This window comes from Oncorhynchus gorbuscha, linkage group LG03 (assembly GCF_021184085.1).
Source record: "Oncorhynchus gorbuscha isolate QuinsamMale2020 ecotype Even-year linkage group LG03, OgorEven_v1.0, whole genome shotgun sequence".
Taxonomy (NCBI): domain Eukaryota; kingdom Metazoa; phylum Chordata; class Actinopteri; order Salmoniformes; family Salmonidae; genus Oncorhynchus; species Oncorhynchus gorbuscha.
The window spans coordinates 18,718,178-18,735,452 of record NC_060175.1 but is presented as its reverse complement, the minus strand read 5'-3'; the positions used below and the strand labels follow the sequence as shown (position 1 = coordinate 18,735,452).

Here is a 17,275-nt window from a genome sequence, read left to right as displayed (position 1 = left end):
ATCTCTCTAGTCACCCCCAAAACCAATTATTTCTTTGGCCGCCTCTCCTTCCAGTTCTCTGCTGCCAATGACTGGAACGAACTACAAAAATCTCTGAAACTGGAAACACTTATCTCCCTCACTAGCTTTAAGCACCAACTGTCAGAGCAGCTCACAGATTACTGCACGTGTACATAGCCCACCTATAATTTAGCCCAAACAACTACCCTCTTTCCCTACTGTATTTAATTGATTTATTTATTTATGTATTTATGTATTTATTTATTCCTTTGCACCACATTATTTTTATTTCTACTTTGCACATTCTTCCATTGCAAATCTACCATTCCAGTGTTTTACTTGCTATATTGTATTTACTTTGCCACCATGGCCTTTTTTGCCTTTACCTCCCTTATCTCACCTCATTTGCTCACATCGTATATAGACTTGTTTATACTGTATTATTGACTGTATGTTTGTTTTACTCCATGTTTAACTCTGTGTCGTTGTATATGTCGAACTGCTTTGCTTTATCTTGGCCAGGTCGCAATTGTAAATGAGAACTTGTTCTCAACTTGCCTACCTGGTTAAATAAAGGTGAAATAAATAAATAAAAATAGTATATTTACATTATCTATTTAGTAGTAAAGTAGTGGCCCTTTCCTGCAGTCAAATGACCAAATCGCCCTCTAGAGGCCTCACAGGTGGAATGTTGTTAATATTCTTCATAATTAAATAAACGCAAAAAAAAACACAAAATCAGAAAATCCAGTGTTTCTATGTCAAACGGTTTTGTTGTATTTCAGTTTTCTGTGATGTATTTACAGTGTAATATTGTGATGCAAACTCAAAATTGAATATATTTAAACTCTATATCTTACATGGTACATGTGTCTTATTTTTTTTAAAGACCATAGCCATGTGCGTGGGGTGTATACTTTTGTTGCAAAGTGGATTTTTTCGAGCAAGAAACACTGTGTGACCCTGATTTAGCCCACTGCAGTAAAATGTTAAATGGGGGTGTATCACAGGAGGTTGGTGGCACCTTAATTGGGGAGGACAGGCTCATGTTAATGTCTGGAGAGGAATTTGTGGAAGGATATCAAATACATCAAACAAATGGTTTCTATGTGTTTTGATGTCATTCCATTGGCTCTGTTCCGGCCATTATTATGAGCCATCCTCCTCCACTGGGGTGTATGTCTTTTATCACAGGGAGTTCTGCTACTTTACAATTGAAAATGGAACAGCAGAGTCAAAGGAATGAAACCCATATACAGTTGAAGTCGGAAGTTTACATACACCTTAGCCAAATACATTTAAACACAGTTTTTCACAATTCCTGAAGTTTTATCCTAGTAAAGGATTAGGTCATTTAGGATCACCACTTTATTTTAAGAATGTGAAATGTCAGAATAATAGTAGAGAGAATGATTCATTTCAGCTTTTATTTCTTTCATCGCATTCCGAATGGGTCAGAAGTTTACATACACTCAATTAGTATTTGGTAGCATTGCCTTTAAATTGTTTAACTTGGGTCAAACATTTCGGGTAGCCTTCCACAAGCTTCCCACAATAAGTTGGGTGAATTTTATCCCATTCCTCCTGACAGAGCTGGTGTAACTGAGTCAGGTTTGTAGGCCTCTTTGATTGCACACGCTTTTTCAGTTCTGCCCACAAATTGTCTATAGGATTGAAGTCAGCACTTTGTCATGGCCACTCCAATACCTTGACTTTGTTGTCCTTAAGCCATTTGTTGTCCTTAAGCCAACTTTGGAAGTATGCTTGGGGTCATTGTACATTTGGAAGACCCATTTGCAACCAAGCTTTAACTTCTTGACTGATGTCTTGAGATGTTGCTTCAACATATCCACATCATTTTCTTTCCACATGATGCCATCTATTTTGTGAAGTGCACCAGTCCCTCCTGCAGCAAAGCACTCCCACAACATGATGCTGCCACCTCGTGCTTCACGGTTGGGATGGTGTTCTTCGGCTTGCAAGCCTCCCCCTTTTTCCTCCAAACATAATGACGGTCATTATTGCCAAACAGTTCTTATCTAGGAGGCACTGAGTTTGAAGGTAGGCCTTGAAATACCTCCAGAGGTACACCTCCAATTGACTCAAATGATGTCAATTGGCCTATCAGAAGCTTCTAAAACCATGACATAATTTCTTGAATTTTCCAAGCTGTTTAAAGGCACAGTCAACTTAGTGTATATAAACTTCTGACCCACTGGAATTGTGATACAGTGAATTATAAGTGAAATAATCTGTCTGTAATCAATTGTTGGAAAAATGACTTGTGTCGTGCACAAAGTAGATGTCCTAACCGACTTGCCAAAACTATAGTTTGTTAACAAGAAATTTGTGGAGTGGTTGAAAAACACGTTTTAATGACTCCAACCTAACTTCCGACTTCAACTGTACAAGTTTAAGCCTGTAGCTGTTTTATTTTTTTCATTCGTTTTTTAAATTTTTTACCTGGTTATGGAGTCAACTATGAGTATCTAAAACACTGCATGTTGTGTCTGATTTATCACTGCTTTCTTTATGCAGAACGTGGCTGATTAGTATATTTAGTGAAAGGGTCAATAAAAACAATTGACACCGTCTGGAATGCGCTTTTAACCAATCAACATTCAGGATTAGACCCACCCGTTGTATGAGTTTCTATACGCACTCTCAAAAACTTCAGGTGTCAGGATATTGTTTTTTGATTTGATATGGTCTTAATAGTGTGGTATAAAAACATCATGCAGTATCAAGTTGATAGTTAGAATACATACGGTCCGTAGTTCTGACCCCCGAATACAAGTTGAGGGGATTCTGACCGAGGACAAAAGAAAGCTTATTAGACTGTAATCTAGGAATAGAGGACATATGTTATAAATCGTGTTACTCTCCAATCACATGCTATTAGGCTGACTGCAAATGATAGGAACAGACAACACAAATACCTCACGGATTATATCTCCATTAATTCACAGCCCCATGAAAATGGAGTGTGATTTACTTATAGGCAAATGAGATTAATGATGCTGATGGTGCAGCGAGAATGCACACACTGGCGTACACACACACAGGAAGAATGCACACACATGCTCGATAACCCAGCTCCCAGAGAGTAGCCTAACTATCATTCATTACGACACCCATCCACACAACCGACGATTAGCTTAGCGCTTCTCTCCCCACACCAACTGCCACTTCTATCCTACTGCTATTAACGTGCATCCTAAACATGCTCATTTAATGTCACAGAGAACTCTAAATACAATCTCTACACCGATTGATAGCCTAGAGTGTCAACTCCTCATAATCGATTCACAGCACATTTAGCTGACTGTCTCATATCACATCCTGCCACGCGGCTTGGCTTAGTGTAGCCTCCTGAATGATAATTGCTGTTGTCGCCTGTGACAAGCATTAGGCCAAAATAGTGGCAAGGTACAGACTGTCAGTGAAGATACACACACATTTGTGAAGATTTAATAGAGTCAATATGCTATACGTGATTAGAAAGATGCCTTAAATTATGCTTAGGTCTCACCCAGCCTCACTTACAGAGTCATCAGCCTAGCTAGCCTACTCTGATTTAGCCCTGTGTTTGGAATAGACCTGGGTTAGGTAGCTAGCCTACTCTGATTTAGCCCTGTGTTTGGAATAGACCTGGGTTAGGTAGCTAGCCTACTCTGATTTAGCCCTGTGTTTGGAATAGACCTGGGTTAGGTAGCTAGCCTACTCTGATTTAGCCCTGTGTTTGGAATAGACCTGGGTTAGGTAGCTAGCCTACTCTGATTTAGCCATGTGTTTGGAATAGACCTAGGTTAGGTAGCTAGCCTACTCTGACTTAGCCCTGTGTTTGGAATAGACCTGGGTTAGGTAGCTAGCCTACTCTGATTTAGCCCTGTGTTTGGAATAGACCTGGGTTAGGTAGCTAGCCTACTCTGATTTAGCCCTGTGTTTGGAATAGACCTGGGTTAGGTAGCTAGCCTACTCTGATTTAGCCCTGTGTTTGGAATAGACCTGGGTTAGGTAGCTAGCCTACTCTGATTTAGCCCTGTGTTTGGAATAGACCTAGGTTAGGTAGCTAGCCTACTCTGATTTAGCCCTGTGTTTGGAATAGACCTGGGTTAGGTAGCTAGCCTACTCTGATTTAGCCCTGTGTTTGGAATAGACCTGGGTTAGTTAGGTAGCTGTGTTTGGAGCCTACTCTGATTTAGCCCTGTGTTTGGAATAGACCTAGGTTAGGTAGCTAGCCTACTCTGATTTAGCCATGTGTTTGGAATAGACCTAGGTTAGGTAGCTAGCCTACTCTGATTTAGCCCTGTGTTTGGAATAGACCTAGGTTAGGTAGCTAGCCTACTCTGATTTAGCCATGTGTTTGGAATAGACCTAGGTTAGGTAGCTAGCCTAATCTGATTTAGCCCTGTGTTTGGAATAGACCTGGGTTAGGTAGCTAGCCTACTCTGATTTAGCCCTGTGTTTGGAATAGACCTGGGTTAGGTAGCTAGCCTACTCTGATTTAGCCCTGTGTTTGGAATAGACCTGGGTTAGGTAGCTAGCCTACTCTGATTTAGCCCTGTGTTTGGAATAGACCTAGGTTAGGTAGCTAGCCTACTCAGGTTTTATTTTCTGCATGCAGTTCTGTCTGTTACTGTAATAAATTATATAATATAATTGAATGAGTGAGTGAGTCCATGCAGTTGAAAATATGGAAGCACAGGCAGTGGTAGGAGAGAATTAATTCAGCTATTTCTCTATTTACTGAAAGTATTGAGTTGGGTCTAGCTGCTTCGCACTGCGATGATTGATAGAGCAGTGAGGTCAATATGGTCTGATGGACTTTTCATTAAATAACACTCTGATTATTACATTGACATTTTAGTCATTTATCAGACGCTGTTATCCAATGCGATTTATAATCCCACTATTTCTTCAAACATTTAGTACCCCGGTCCACAAAAATATGACTATTATAAGCTATCTATAACCAGCACAATGGTATACATACTGCATAACTCCTGCTACCATTATAGCCATAACATCTCTTTAACAGAGAAAGAAGAGGTGATTCAAGAGGAGAGAATAGATAGAGAGATAAAGGAGGGGTGAGCAGAAAGCATCATTATGCAGTTAGCTGCATCAAAGGCAGGCCTGGAGGACCAATTGAACTGTGTGTGTGCGTGTGTGTGTGTGTCCGTTTGTGTGTTGGCTTGTTTTTGTATTTGAGTCTGTGTGTCTGTCTCTGTCTGTATTTGTATCTGGATGTTTTGTGTTTTTACCTATGTCAATGTGTCTGTCTGTGTGTATATCTGTGTCAAGATGTCTGCTTTTGTGTGTGCATGCCCTGCTACCGGCTTATGGGACGCGAATTCTCCCTGCCTCGTGCACAGGGGAGCTGCCATCTGCTCGTGGTCCAATGGGAAGGGAGAGTTTGGCATGATGTCCAATCCCTGACCTCGCCACATTTCCATTCACAAACATAGAAACAATGTGCCCTTCTAACCATTAGGGGGTGATATTATCCAATACAAACATAACTGTCTCCCTGCATTCACATGGAGTGGGATGGATTTGCCCCTAGACACTTTTCTAAGGTCTGTTTTTGCATTTGTGTGTTTTTTTACTAGCTATTGGATAAGGTTAAGATATGGAATGGTTAAGCTGATCCCAGAATCATAATATACAGTTTTAAAATGGGTAATCCATTCAAATCAACGTGGTGTTTTAATACAATAACAGGTGTAAAAATGCATCATTATTGTTTTATCTTATTGTGAAATCTTTGTACACAATGGCCATTTGGTTGTTTTGCTGTTAGAGGTGATAAACTCCAAGTGTAAAAGCCACCAAGAGTCTCTCAGATGTAAGCTGCCGGATATAAGTCTTGTTGGGAAATATTAATTTTCTTCAAGGATCCAGTTGGCATTGGAGCCTCCTTTAGTATCAGGTGGATCCCAAACGTTTTAGCTCAGACACGCTTTAGGATTGGTCATTGCAAGGTCACTTTTATAAAGTGAAGTGTGACTGGGCCATCAGGAGCAATAAAGCCCCACAGGAGACACAATACTACACAATACTACACAATACTACACAATACTACACAATACGCATCTCAAATTATGGACGGATATATATGTCAAAACCGGTGTTATTGATTAATCACTATCCAATTCGCTTTTCAACATGAATGAATATTGGCAGCCACATGTTTCCATACCAACTACCAACATCAATCATTTCCCAATTTGGAATGCTAAACTTACAAAGCAGGATACAAATAACATTTGATAGATACACCTGAAAATTCTATGTACATTTGAAGGATAATACAGAGAGAGGTGCAAACGAGAGGTGTGGTGACACTGGTAAAAAACTAGAAGATCCAAAGCTAACTGCTGAATTAGAAGATCTGTTGTAAAATGAGCGGTTGAGAGAGAACGGGAGAGATGGACAAAGGGATATGATGAGAGAGATTTTAATTTTTTAATTTTACCTTTATTTAACCAGGCATGTCAGTTAAGAACATATTCTTATTTTCAATGACAGCCTGGGAACAGTGGGTTAACTGCCTGTTCAGGGGAAGAACAACAGATTTGTACCTTGTCAGCTTGGGGGTTTGAACTCGCAACCTTCTGGTTACTAGTCCAACGCTCTAACCACTAGGCTACGCTGCTGCCCCACATAGGAAGAGATGGACGAAGGTATATGATGAGAGAGAACGGGAGAGATGGACGAAGGGATATGATGAGAGAGAAAGGGAGAGATGGATGAAGGGATATTATGAGAGAGAAAGGGAGAGATGGACGAAGGGATATGATGAGAGAGAAAGGGAGAGATGGACGAAGGGATATGATGAGAGAGAAAGGGAGAGATGAACGAAGGGATATGATGAGAGAGAACGGGAGAGATGGACGAAGGGATATGATGAGAGAGAAAGGGAGAGGTGGATGAAGGGATATGATGAGAGAGAACGGGAGAGATGGACGAAGGGATATGATGAGAGAGAAAGGGAGAGATGGATGAAGGGATATGCTGAGAGAGAAAGGGAGAGATGGATGAAGGGATATGCTGAGAGAGAAAGGCAGAGATGGATGTAGGGATATGCTGAGAGAGAAAGGGAGAGGTGGATGAAGGGATATGATGAGAGAGAAAGGGAGAGAAGGATGAAGGGATATGATGAGAGAGAAAGGGAGAGAAGGAGGAGAAAATAGAGAGCTGGAGGGCAAAAGAAAAATCAATGACAAGAGAAAGAGAGAAGATGAAAGAAGATACAATATGTAGACTATGTGTGTGTTCTGAGATTGTTTATTTAACTAAATATGTGTGTGTGTGTGTCTGTGGGCAGTCTTGTGTGTGAGGCAGCAGTAGCTTGTGCTAACCGTGTCCTAATTACACTACGCTGTATACGCTGTATACCTCAGTACTGGGCTCTGGACTATTTTCACAGCTATTAATGTACCACTCCTCTGTTTTGAGGGATGGCCAATTCATTTCAGCCAATCTCTGAAGACCATGAGGCAGACGCACACGCACACACCCACCTACACACACACACTGATAGACAAAAGCATTGCTTCACCAGCAATGGTGGGGACGGATGGAGAACTTCTGTGCTCTCAAAAAATTGTTAATTTAAAAGCTGTGAACACGGAATTATAAGTATTTAGCGTGGCTGTGTGGAATGGATTTAATTTGGGTCTGTTAACGGAAGGTAGAGCCATTTACAGCAATGGAACTAATGATCATTTTAAATTAGTATAATACAAATAAATTGGTGCTGGGCAATTATTTGCCTCATGCTATGGCATATACACTGACTGTACAAAACATTAGGAACAACTTCCTAATATTGTGTTACACCCCCTTTTGCCCTCAGAATAGCCTCAATTCATCGGGGCATGGACTCTGGCCCATCGAATGCTGGCCCATGTTGACTCCAATGCTTCTCACGGTTGTGTCATGTTGGCTGGATGTCCTTTGGGTGATGGACCACTCTTGAAACACACCGGAAACTGTTGAGTGTGAAAAACACAGCAGCATTGCAGTTCTTGACACAAACCAGTGAGCCTGGCACCTACTACCCCAGTCAAAGGCATTTAAATCTTTTTGGTTGGCCATTCACCCTCTGAGCGGCACACATTCACAATCCATGTGTCAATTGTCTCAAGGCTTAATAATTCTTTAACCTGTCTCCTCCCCTTCATCTACACTGATTAAAGTTGATTTAACAAGTGATATCAATACGGGATCATAGCTTTCACCTGGTCAGTCTATGTCATGGAAAAAGCAGGTGTTCCCAATGTTTTGTACATTCAGTGTATATATGGCATAAGATAGGTATACACAAGTGTGTTTACCTAATACTGTCTATAGCTCCTATTCTGAATCTCAGATATATCGCAAGTTATAAGCCGCAACAGAGAGAATGAACTAACAGCTTAAAAGCGATGCTTCAACAAGTGGTGATTTAGCCATGAAATGTGTTTACCTCTCATCTGTGACAACAAGTAGATGGCAGGGCTGAGGTCCACTCTGAACAAGTAGAGAGCATGGTCTGAGTTCCACTCTGAAAACCTAAATCCTTACCCTCTAACCTTGTTGACTTCCCCTTGTGGATTTGAGGTGGATAGATGTTGTTATGACACTTCCTTACCCCAATCCAGTCCAATCAGATTGAAGAGAGTGAAGTCAACAGGGTAGTGTACTTGAATCCCAGATTGGAACTCACTCTATTTCAAGAGAGCTTCCCTTTAAATTAGGCAATGCTGACGTCTGTTGCGGCAGTTTGGAGCAAAACGTTATGAGGTTGTCCCAGTCTTGTGCTATTTTACTTTCAGCCTCTCATGATTGTGTGTGTGTGTGTGTGTGTGTGTGTGTGTGTGTGTGTGTGTGTGTGTGTGTGTGTGTGTGTGTGTGTGTGTGTGTGTGTGTGTGTGTGTGTGTGTGTGTGTGTGTGTGTGTGTGTGTGTGTAGCACAATGGGTGTTTATTTAGCAAGGGAGGATAAAACGGACATGGGCAGCTATCCCAAAGTGCCGCGCTTAGAGCAGAGCTGAGGCTAATAGAGACGCGCAAACACACACACACACACACACACACACACACACACACACACACACACACACACACACACACACACACACACACACACACACACACACACACACACACACACACACACACACACACACACACACACACACACACACACACACACACACACACACACACCAGCAGATAAAGCAGCATGACTCTGTGATGTAACCCCATCTGTGCATACTATTCCATTAAGACCAAAGTGGAATATATTCCATACCAGTACAATAGAAAGCCTATTACACTATTTACACATGGTCCAAAAATCCACATGCTCAACCCAAAGCTCTCACACTACAGCAGTTTATCTCTCCATCAACAGGATACACACATAATCTCATGCCAACTGCAGTATAAACAAATAACATTATTTTAATGAATAAACAACATATCTAGGCTATTAAATCTTTAAAATCTACACAATAAACCCAAAATAGCTGTGATCCATTTCAAAATGTTAAGCCAATCCACGGCATTCAGGGGTCATGGAGGCCGTTCTGATCTAGTCACATGACCTTGACCTTCCACAGGAAGGAAAGGGAAAGAGCACTTCCTCTTTTGACAGATGGTATTGGAGGTCACGTTCAGCATTTCCTGTTTGTGAGTGTGAGTAGGGTGGCAGTGTGACAGTAGTGTGACAGGGTCAGGGGCCCCTCCCTCTCAGAGAACTGTGTCAGTCAGTTTCCCAATCACCTCATGATGTCACCATAATACATTAATGGCCGTCTGTCAACCTATCAACACATCAGCTGGGATGAGCCGCCCATCACCACGGCAACGACTGCAATTGGTGCCAAGCAAAAGTTTGGACACACTTACTCATTCAAGGGTTTTTCTTTATTTTTACTATTTTCTACATTGTAGAATAATAGTGAAGACATCAAAACTATGAAATAACACATAATGTAGTGACCAAAAAAGTGTTAAACAAATCAAAATATATTTTATATTTGAGATTCTTCAAAGTAACCATCCTTGGCCTTGATGACAGCTTTGCACACTCTTGCTCAGCATATACTACTGTATATACATATATACAGTAACAGTAAACCATTTGGCACAGTAGGCCAGTTGAGGTACAGTAGGCCAGTTGAGGTACGGTAGGCCAGTTGAGGTACAGTAGACCAGTTGAGGTACAGTAGGCCAGTTGAGGTACAGAAGGCCAGTTGAGGTACAGTAGACCAGTTGAGGTACAGTAGGCCAGTTGAGGTACAGAAGGGCAGTTGAGGTACAGTAGACCAGTTGAGGTACAGTAGGCCAGTTGAGGTACAGAAGGGCAGTTGAGGTACAGTAGACCAGTTGAGGTACAGTTGGCCAGTTGAGGTACAGAACAGCAGTTGAGGTACAGTAGACCAGTTGAGGTATAGTAGGCCAGTTGAGGTACTCTAGGCCAGTTGAGGTACAGAAGGCCAGTTGAGGTACTGTAGGCCAGTTGAGGTACTCTAGGCCAGTTGAGGTACAGAAGGCCAGTTGAGGTACTCTAGGCCAGTTGAGGTACAGAAGGCCAGTTGAGGTACTGTAGGCCAGTTGAGGTACAGAAGGCCAGTTGAGGTACTGTAGGCCAGTTGAGGTACAGAAGGCCAGTTGAGGTACTGTAGGCCAGTTGAGGTATTCTAGGCCAGTTGAGGTACAGAAGGCCAGTTGAGGTACTCTAGGCCAGTTGAGGTACAGAAGGCCAGTTGAGGTACTGTAGGCCAGTTGAGGTACAGGAGGCCAGTTGAGGTACAGTAGGCCAGTTGAGGTACAGTAGGCCAGTTGAGGTACTGTAGGCCAGTTGAGGTATAGTAGGCCACTTGAGGTACAGTAGGCCAGTTGAGGTACTCTAGGCCAGTTGAGGTACAGAAGGCCAGTTGAGGTACTGTAGGCCAGTGGAGGTAAAGTAGGACCCTTGAGGTACTGTAGGCCAGTTGAGGTACAGAAGGCTCTTTGAGGTACAGAAGGTCAGTTGAAGTATAGTAGGCCAGGAATGTACAGTAGGCTAGTTGAGTTACCAAAGGCCAGTTGAGGTACAGTTGGCCAGTTGAGATACAGTAGGCCAGATGAGGTACAGAAGGCCAGTTGAGGTACAGCATGCAGTTGAGGTACTGTAGGCCTGTTCAGGTACTGTAGCCCAGTTGAGGTACTCTAGGCCAGTTGAGGTACTGTAGGCCAGTTGAGGTACTGTAGACCAGTTGAGGTACAGTAGACCAGTTCAGGTACTGTAGGCCAGTTGATGTATTGCAGGCCAGTTGAGGTACAGAAGGCCAGTTGAGGTACAGTAGGCCAGTTGAGGTACTGTAGACCAGTTGAGGTACAGAAGGTCACTTAACGTACAGTAGGCCAGTAGAGGTACAGTAGGCCAGTAAGGTACAGTAGGCAAGTTGAGGTACAGTAGGCAAGTTGAGGTACAGTAGGGAAGTTGAGGTACAGTAGGCCAGTTGAGGTACAGTAGGCAAGTTGAGGTACAGTAGGCCAGTTGAGGTACAGTAGGCCAGTTGAGGTACAGTAGGCCAGTTGAGGTATAGAAGGCAAGTTGAGGTACAGTAGGCCAGTTGAGATACAGTAGGCAAGTTGAGGTACAGAAGGCAAGTTGAGGTACAGTAGGCCAGTTGAGATACAGAAGGCAAGTTGAGGTACAGTAGGCAAGTTGAGGTACAGTAGGCAAGTTGAGGTACAGTAGGCCAGTTGAGGTACAGTAGGCAAGTTGAGGTACAGAAGGCAAGTTGAGGTACAGTAGGCCAGTTGAGGTACAGAAGGCAAGTTGAGGTACAGTAGGCAAGTTGAGGTACAGTAGGCAAGTTGAGGTACAGTAGATCATATGTGTTGTTTGTTTGTTGTTTTTGAGTCCAAGAGGATAGGATGAGAACATAATGAAGGAAAAGGGGAGAAAGAGATAGAGGAGAAGGAGGTAGGGAAGAGAAGTTCTGCTCTCTGACTCAAGGAAATTGCCAATCAGTCTACTCCCCCGGCTGCGACAGTGGAGACAGACAAATGCATCAATTACATTTCTCTCTTTCTATTCCACCTTCCTCTCTCCTCCGTTCCTCTCCTCTGTCCTCATTCCCGGAGGGAGGACAGGCTGGGATGTTTTTATACCAAGGACCTATTCAAAAACAATGGAACTGCATCCGTCCATCCATCCACCCACCGACCCATCCATGCTCGCTCAATGGAAGTAATCAATGGCTCAGTGTCAACTGGAAGATGCATTTGAAAGCTTTGGAAATGGGCCTTAAGTTGGGGGTTACATAAGATGGACAGAGCCAAGATGGAGACAGACAGAGAGAGAGAGAAAGACTGTATAGATTGTGACAGACAGACAGACAGACAGACAGACAGACAGACAGACAGACAGACAGACAGACAGACAGACAGACAGACAGACAGACAGACAGACAGACAGACAGACAGACAGACAGACAGACAGACAGACAGACAGACAGACAGACAGACAGACAGACAGACAGACAGACAGACAGACAGACAGACAGACAGACAGAGACGGTCAAATGGTCAAAAAGATAGAAAGACAGACAGACGGTCAAATGGTCAAAAAGATAGAAAGACAGACTGGGACAAGATAAACTCAAAGACACTGACTGACTGACTGACTGGATAGAAGGATGCTATGGGTCTGTCTCTTGACTGAGAGAGACTAGCAACATGGTCTGAGAGAGGCTAGCTACATGGTCTGAGAGAGACTAGCTACGTGGTCTGAGAGAGGCTAGCTACATGGTCTGAGAGAGACTAGCTACATGGTCTGAGAGAGACTAGCAACATGGTCTGAGAGAGACTCGCTACATGGTCTGAGAGAGACTAGCTACATGGTCTGAGAGAGACTAGCAACATGGTCTGAGAGGGACTAGCTACATGGTCTGAGAGAGACTAGCAACATGGTCTGAGAGAGACTAGCTACATGGTCTGAGAGAGACTAGCAACATGGTCTGAGAGAGACTAGCAACATGGTCTGAGAGAGACTAGCTACATGGTTTGAGAGAGACTAGCAACATGGTCTGAGAGAGACTAGCTACATGGTCTGAGAGAGACTAGCAACATGGTCTGAGAGAGACTAGCTACATGGTCTGAGAGAGACTAGCAACATGGTCTGAGAGAGACTAGCAACAAGGTCTGAGAGAGACTAGCAACATATATTTGACGATACTTTTCTCCACTTTCAGACCATGTCACTTTCAAAAAGCTTCTGGAGTGCTGATTTAGGATCAACTTTGCCTGTCAGATCATAATGAATAAGATAACATGGACAGACTGATCCTAGATCAGCGTTTTATGAATAAAGACATATGTTTTGATCTGAGGCTATAATGAAAAGTTCTGATGACATGGACTGCAATTCTATGGGAAATTCAGAATACCCAGGTACCCAACCTGCAGATGGAAACTTGATTTTCCTCAACACAGGAATCACAACGTCTCCTTCCAAGGGTCAGGGAGACAGGCCTGAAGGTTACGACGACAAGCAGTGCCACTCCTTGAAAGCAGCCCTGATCATCCATTTTGAATGCTGCTTTTTCTATCCTGGTACGGAAGATGGTCTAATGAAAAGACTGCACCAAAGCCGCCAATATACATAAACTGATGAGACTGGGCTGCATTTGCACTCTATTGATCTGCATTTGGGAATGTGTTCCTATGATCTTCAATCAGGGCATTCATTCACTCACTCACTCATTCATCCATTCACCCATTCACTCATTCATTCAATAATTTATTCAACCCAGGTACTTACATTGACAGCTCATTCTTGGGGAGCCAAGGTCTCGATAGGAAGGAGTTTCCTGTCAAAGAAAAATAGAACAATTATGAGTTTAGTAATGTAAAGGGAATAACTAATGTAATTTAGGTAAACTCAAAACACGCTGTTGCTATGGAAAATCCCTGAGTAACACACACACACACACACACACACACACACACACACACACACACACACACACACACACACACACACACACACACACACACACACACACACACACACACACACACACACACACACACACACACACACACACACACACACACACACACACACACACACACACACACACACACACCTGACTTCTAAGACAACATTAAATCATAATTATCTCATCCTAGACAAGTCTTTAGGGGAACCTTCTGATTAGGACCAAGCCATCAAGCCAAAGCAACAGCATGTCATGCGTTTCCTCTTGTCTGTACTGTACTAGTCTGTACTGCACAATTCTGTACTGTACAATACTATTCTGTACTGTACTATTCTGTACTGCAGTGTACTGTGCTATTCTGTAGTGACCTATTCTGTCGAGGACTATAATATATTGTACCCTACTATTTCTGTACTGAACTATTCTGAACACTACTATTATTCACTGTACTATTCTGTACTATTCTGTACTGTACTATTCTGTATTGTAGTCTACTGTATTATATAGTACTCTACTATTCTGTACTGTACTATTCTGCACAGTACTGTACTATTCTGTATTGTCCTATTCTGTAATGTAGTGAACTATTCTGTACTGTACTATTCTGTATTGTCCTTTTCTGTACTGTAGTGAACTTTCTGTACTGTAGTGAACTATTCTGTACTGTAGTGAACTATTCTGTACTGTACTATTCTGTATTGTACAATTCTGTACTGTAGTGAACTATTCTGTACTGTACTATTCTGTATTGTACAATTCTGTACTGTAGTGAACTATTCTGTACTGTAGTGAACTATTCTGTACTGTACTATTCGGTACTGTGATGTACTGCACTGTTCTGCTAAATTGTAATTATTTCGCCTCTATGGCCTATTTATTGCCTTACCTCCCTACTCTTCTACATTTGCACAAACTGTACATAGATTTTTATATTGTGTTGTTGACTGTACGTTTGTTTATGTGTAACTCTGTGTTGTTGTCACATAGCTTTGCTTTATCTTGGCCAGGTCACAGTTGTTAATGAGAACTTGTTCTCAACTAGCCTGTCTGGTTAAATAAAGGTGAAATATATATTTAAAAAACACTGTACTATTCTGTACTGTATTGGACTGTACTATTCTGTACTCTACTATTCATTTTACATTACATTTAAGTCATTTAGCAGACGCTCTTATCCAGAGCGACTTACAAATTGGTGCATTCACCTTATGACATCCAGTGGAACAACCACTTTACAATAGTGCATCTAAATATTTTAAGGGGGGAGGGGGTGAGAAGGATTACTTTATCCTATCCTAGGTATTCCTTAAAGAGGTGGGGTTTCAGGTGTCTCCGGAAGGTGGTGATTGACTCCGCTGTCCTGGCGTCGTGAGGGAGTTTGTTCCACCATTGGGGAGCCAGAGCAGCGAACAGTTTTGACTGAGCTGAGCGGGAACTGTACTTCCTCAGTGGTAGGGAGGCGAGCAGGCCAGAGGTGGATGAACGCAGTGCCCTTATTTGGGTGTAGGGCCTGATCAGAGCCTGGAGGTACTGAGGTGCCGTTCCCCTCACAGCTCCGTAGGCAAGCACCATGGTCTTGTAGCGGATGCGAGCTTCAACTGGAAGCCAGTGGAGAGAGCGGAGGAGCGGGGTGACGTGAGAGAACTTGGGAAGGTTGAACACTAGACGGGCTGCGGCGTTCTGGATGAGTTGTAGGGGTTTAATGGCACAGGCAGGGAGCCCAGCCAACAGCGAGTTGCAGTAATCCAGACGGGAGATGACAAGTGCCTGGATTAGGACCTGCGCCGCTTCCTGTGTGAGGCAGGGTCGTACTCTGCGGATGTTGTAGAGCATGAACCTACAGGAACGGGCCACCGCCTTGATGTTAGTTGAGAACGACAGTTTGTTGTCCAGGATCACGCCAAGGTTCTTAGCGCTCTGGGAGGAGGACACAATGGAGTTGTCAACCGTGATGGCGAGATCATGGAACGGGCAGTCCTTCCCCGGGAGGAAGAGCAGCTCCGTCTTGCCGAAGTTCAGCTTGAGGTGGTGATCCGTCATCCACACTGATATGTCTGCCAGACATGCAGAGATGCGATTCGCCACCTGGTCATCAGAAGGGGGAAAGGAGAAGATTAATTGTGTGTCGTCTGCATAGCAATGATAGGAGAGACCATGTGAGGTTATGACAGAGCCAAGTGACTTGGTGTATAGCGAGAATAGGAGAGGGCCTAGAACAGAGCCCTGGGGGACACCAGTGCTATTCTATACACCAGTACTATTCTGTACTGTACTGTACTAGTATGTATTATTCTGTACTGTATTATTCTGCACTATACTATATTGTACTGTACTATTCTGTACTGTACTATACTGTACTTCACTGTAATATTCTGTACTACACTGTACTGTATTATACTGTACTATACTCTACTGTCCTATTCTGTACTATACTGTACTAGTCTCTACTGTACTATTCTATTATGTACTGTACTAGTCTGTACTGTACTAATCTATCCTGTACTGTACTATTATATTCTGTACTGTACTGTACTATTATGTACTGTTCTATTCTGTACTATTATATTCTGTACTGTACTGTACTATTATGTACTGTTCTATTCTGTACTATTATATTCTGTACTGTCCTATTATATTCTGTACTATTCTATCCTTTACTGTCCTATTATATTCTGTACTATTATATTCTGTACTGTCCTATTATATTCTGTACTATTATATCCTGTACTGTCCTATTATATTCTGTACTATTATATTCTGTACTGTACTGTTCTATTCTGTACTATTATATTCTGTACTGTCCTAGTCTGTACTGTACTATTCTGTACTATTATATTCTGTACTGTCCTATTATATTCTGTACTATTCTATCCTGTACTGTCCTATTATATTCTGTACTATTATATTCTGTACTGTACTGTACTATTATGTACTGTTCTATTCTGTACTATTATATTCTGTACTGTCCTATTATATTCTGTACTATTATATTCTGTACTGTCCTATTATATTCTGTACTATTATATTCTGTACTGTCCTATTATATTCTGTACTATTCTATCCTGTACTGTCCTATTATATTCTGTACTATTCTATCCTGTACTGTCCTATTATATTCTGTACTATTATATTCTGTACTGTCCTATTATATTCTGTACTATTATATTCTGTACTGTCCTATTATATTCTGTACTATTCTATCCTGTACTGTCCTATTATATTCTGTACTATTCTATCCTGTACTGTCCTATTATATTCTGTACTATTATATCCTGTACTGTCCTA

General features: G+C 42.2%; 1 protein-coding gene across 2 annotated transcripts in view; it reads right to left on the bottom strand.

Moving 5' to 3' along the window:
* LOC124027273 (disks large-associated protein 4-like) overlaps nt 1–17,275 on the bottom strand; it is a 223,263-nt gene that overhangs the window by 87,358 nt on the left and 118,630 nt on the right. For both annotated transcript variants that reach the window (XM_046339736.1, XM_046339742.1), the window contains one exon: nt 13,810–13,858. The gene's annotated coding sequence lies outside the window, so the exon portion shown is untranslated. The remainder of the gene's footprint in view (nt 1–13,809; nt 13,859–17,275) is intronic.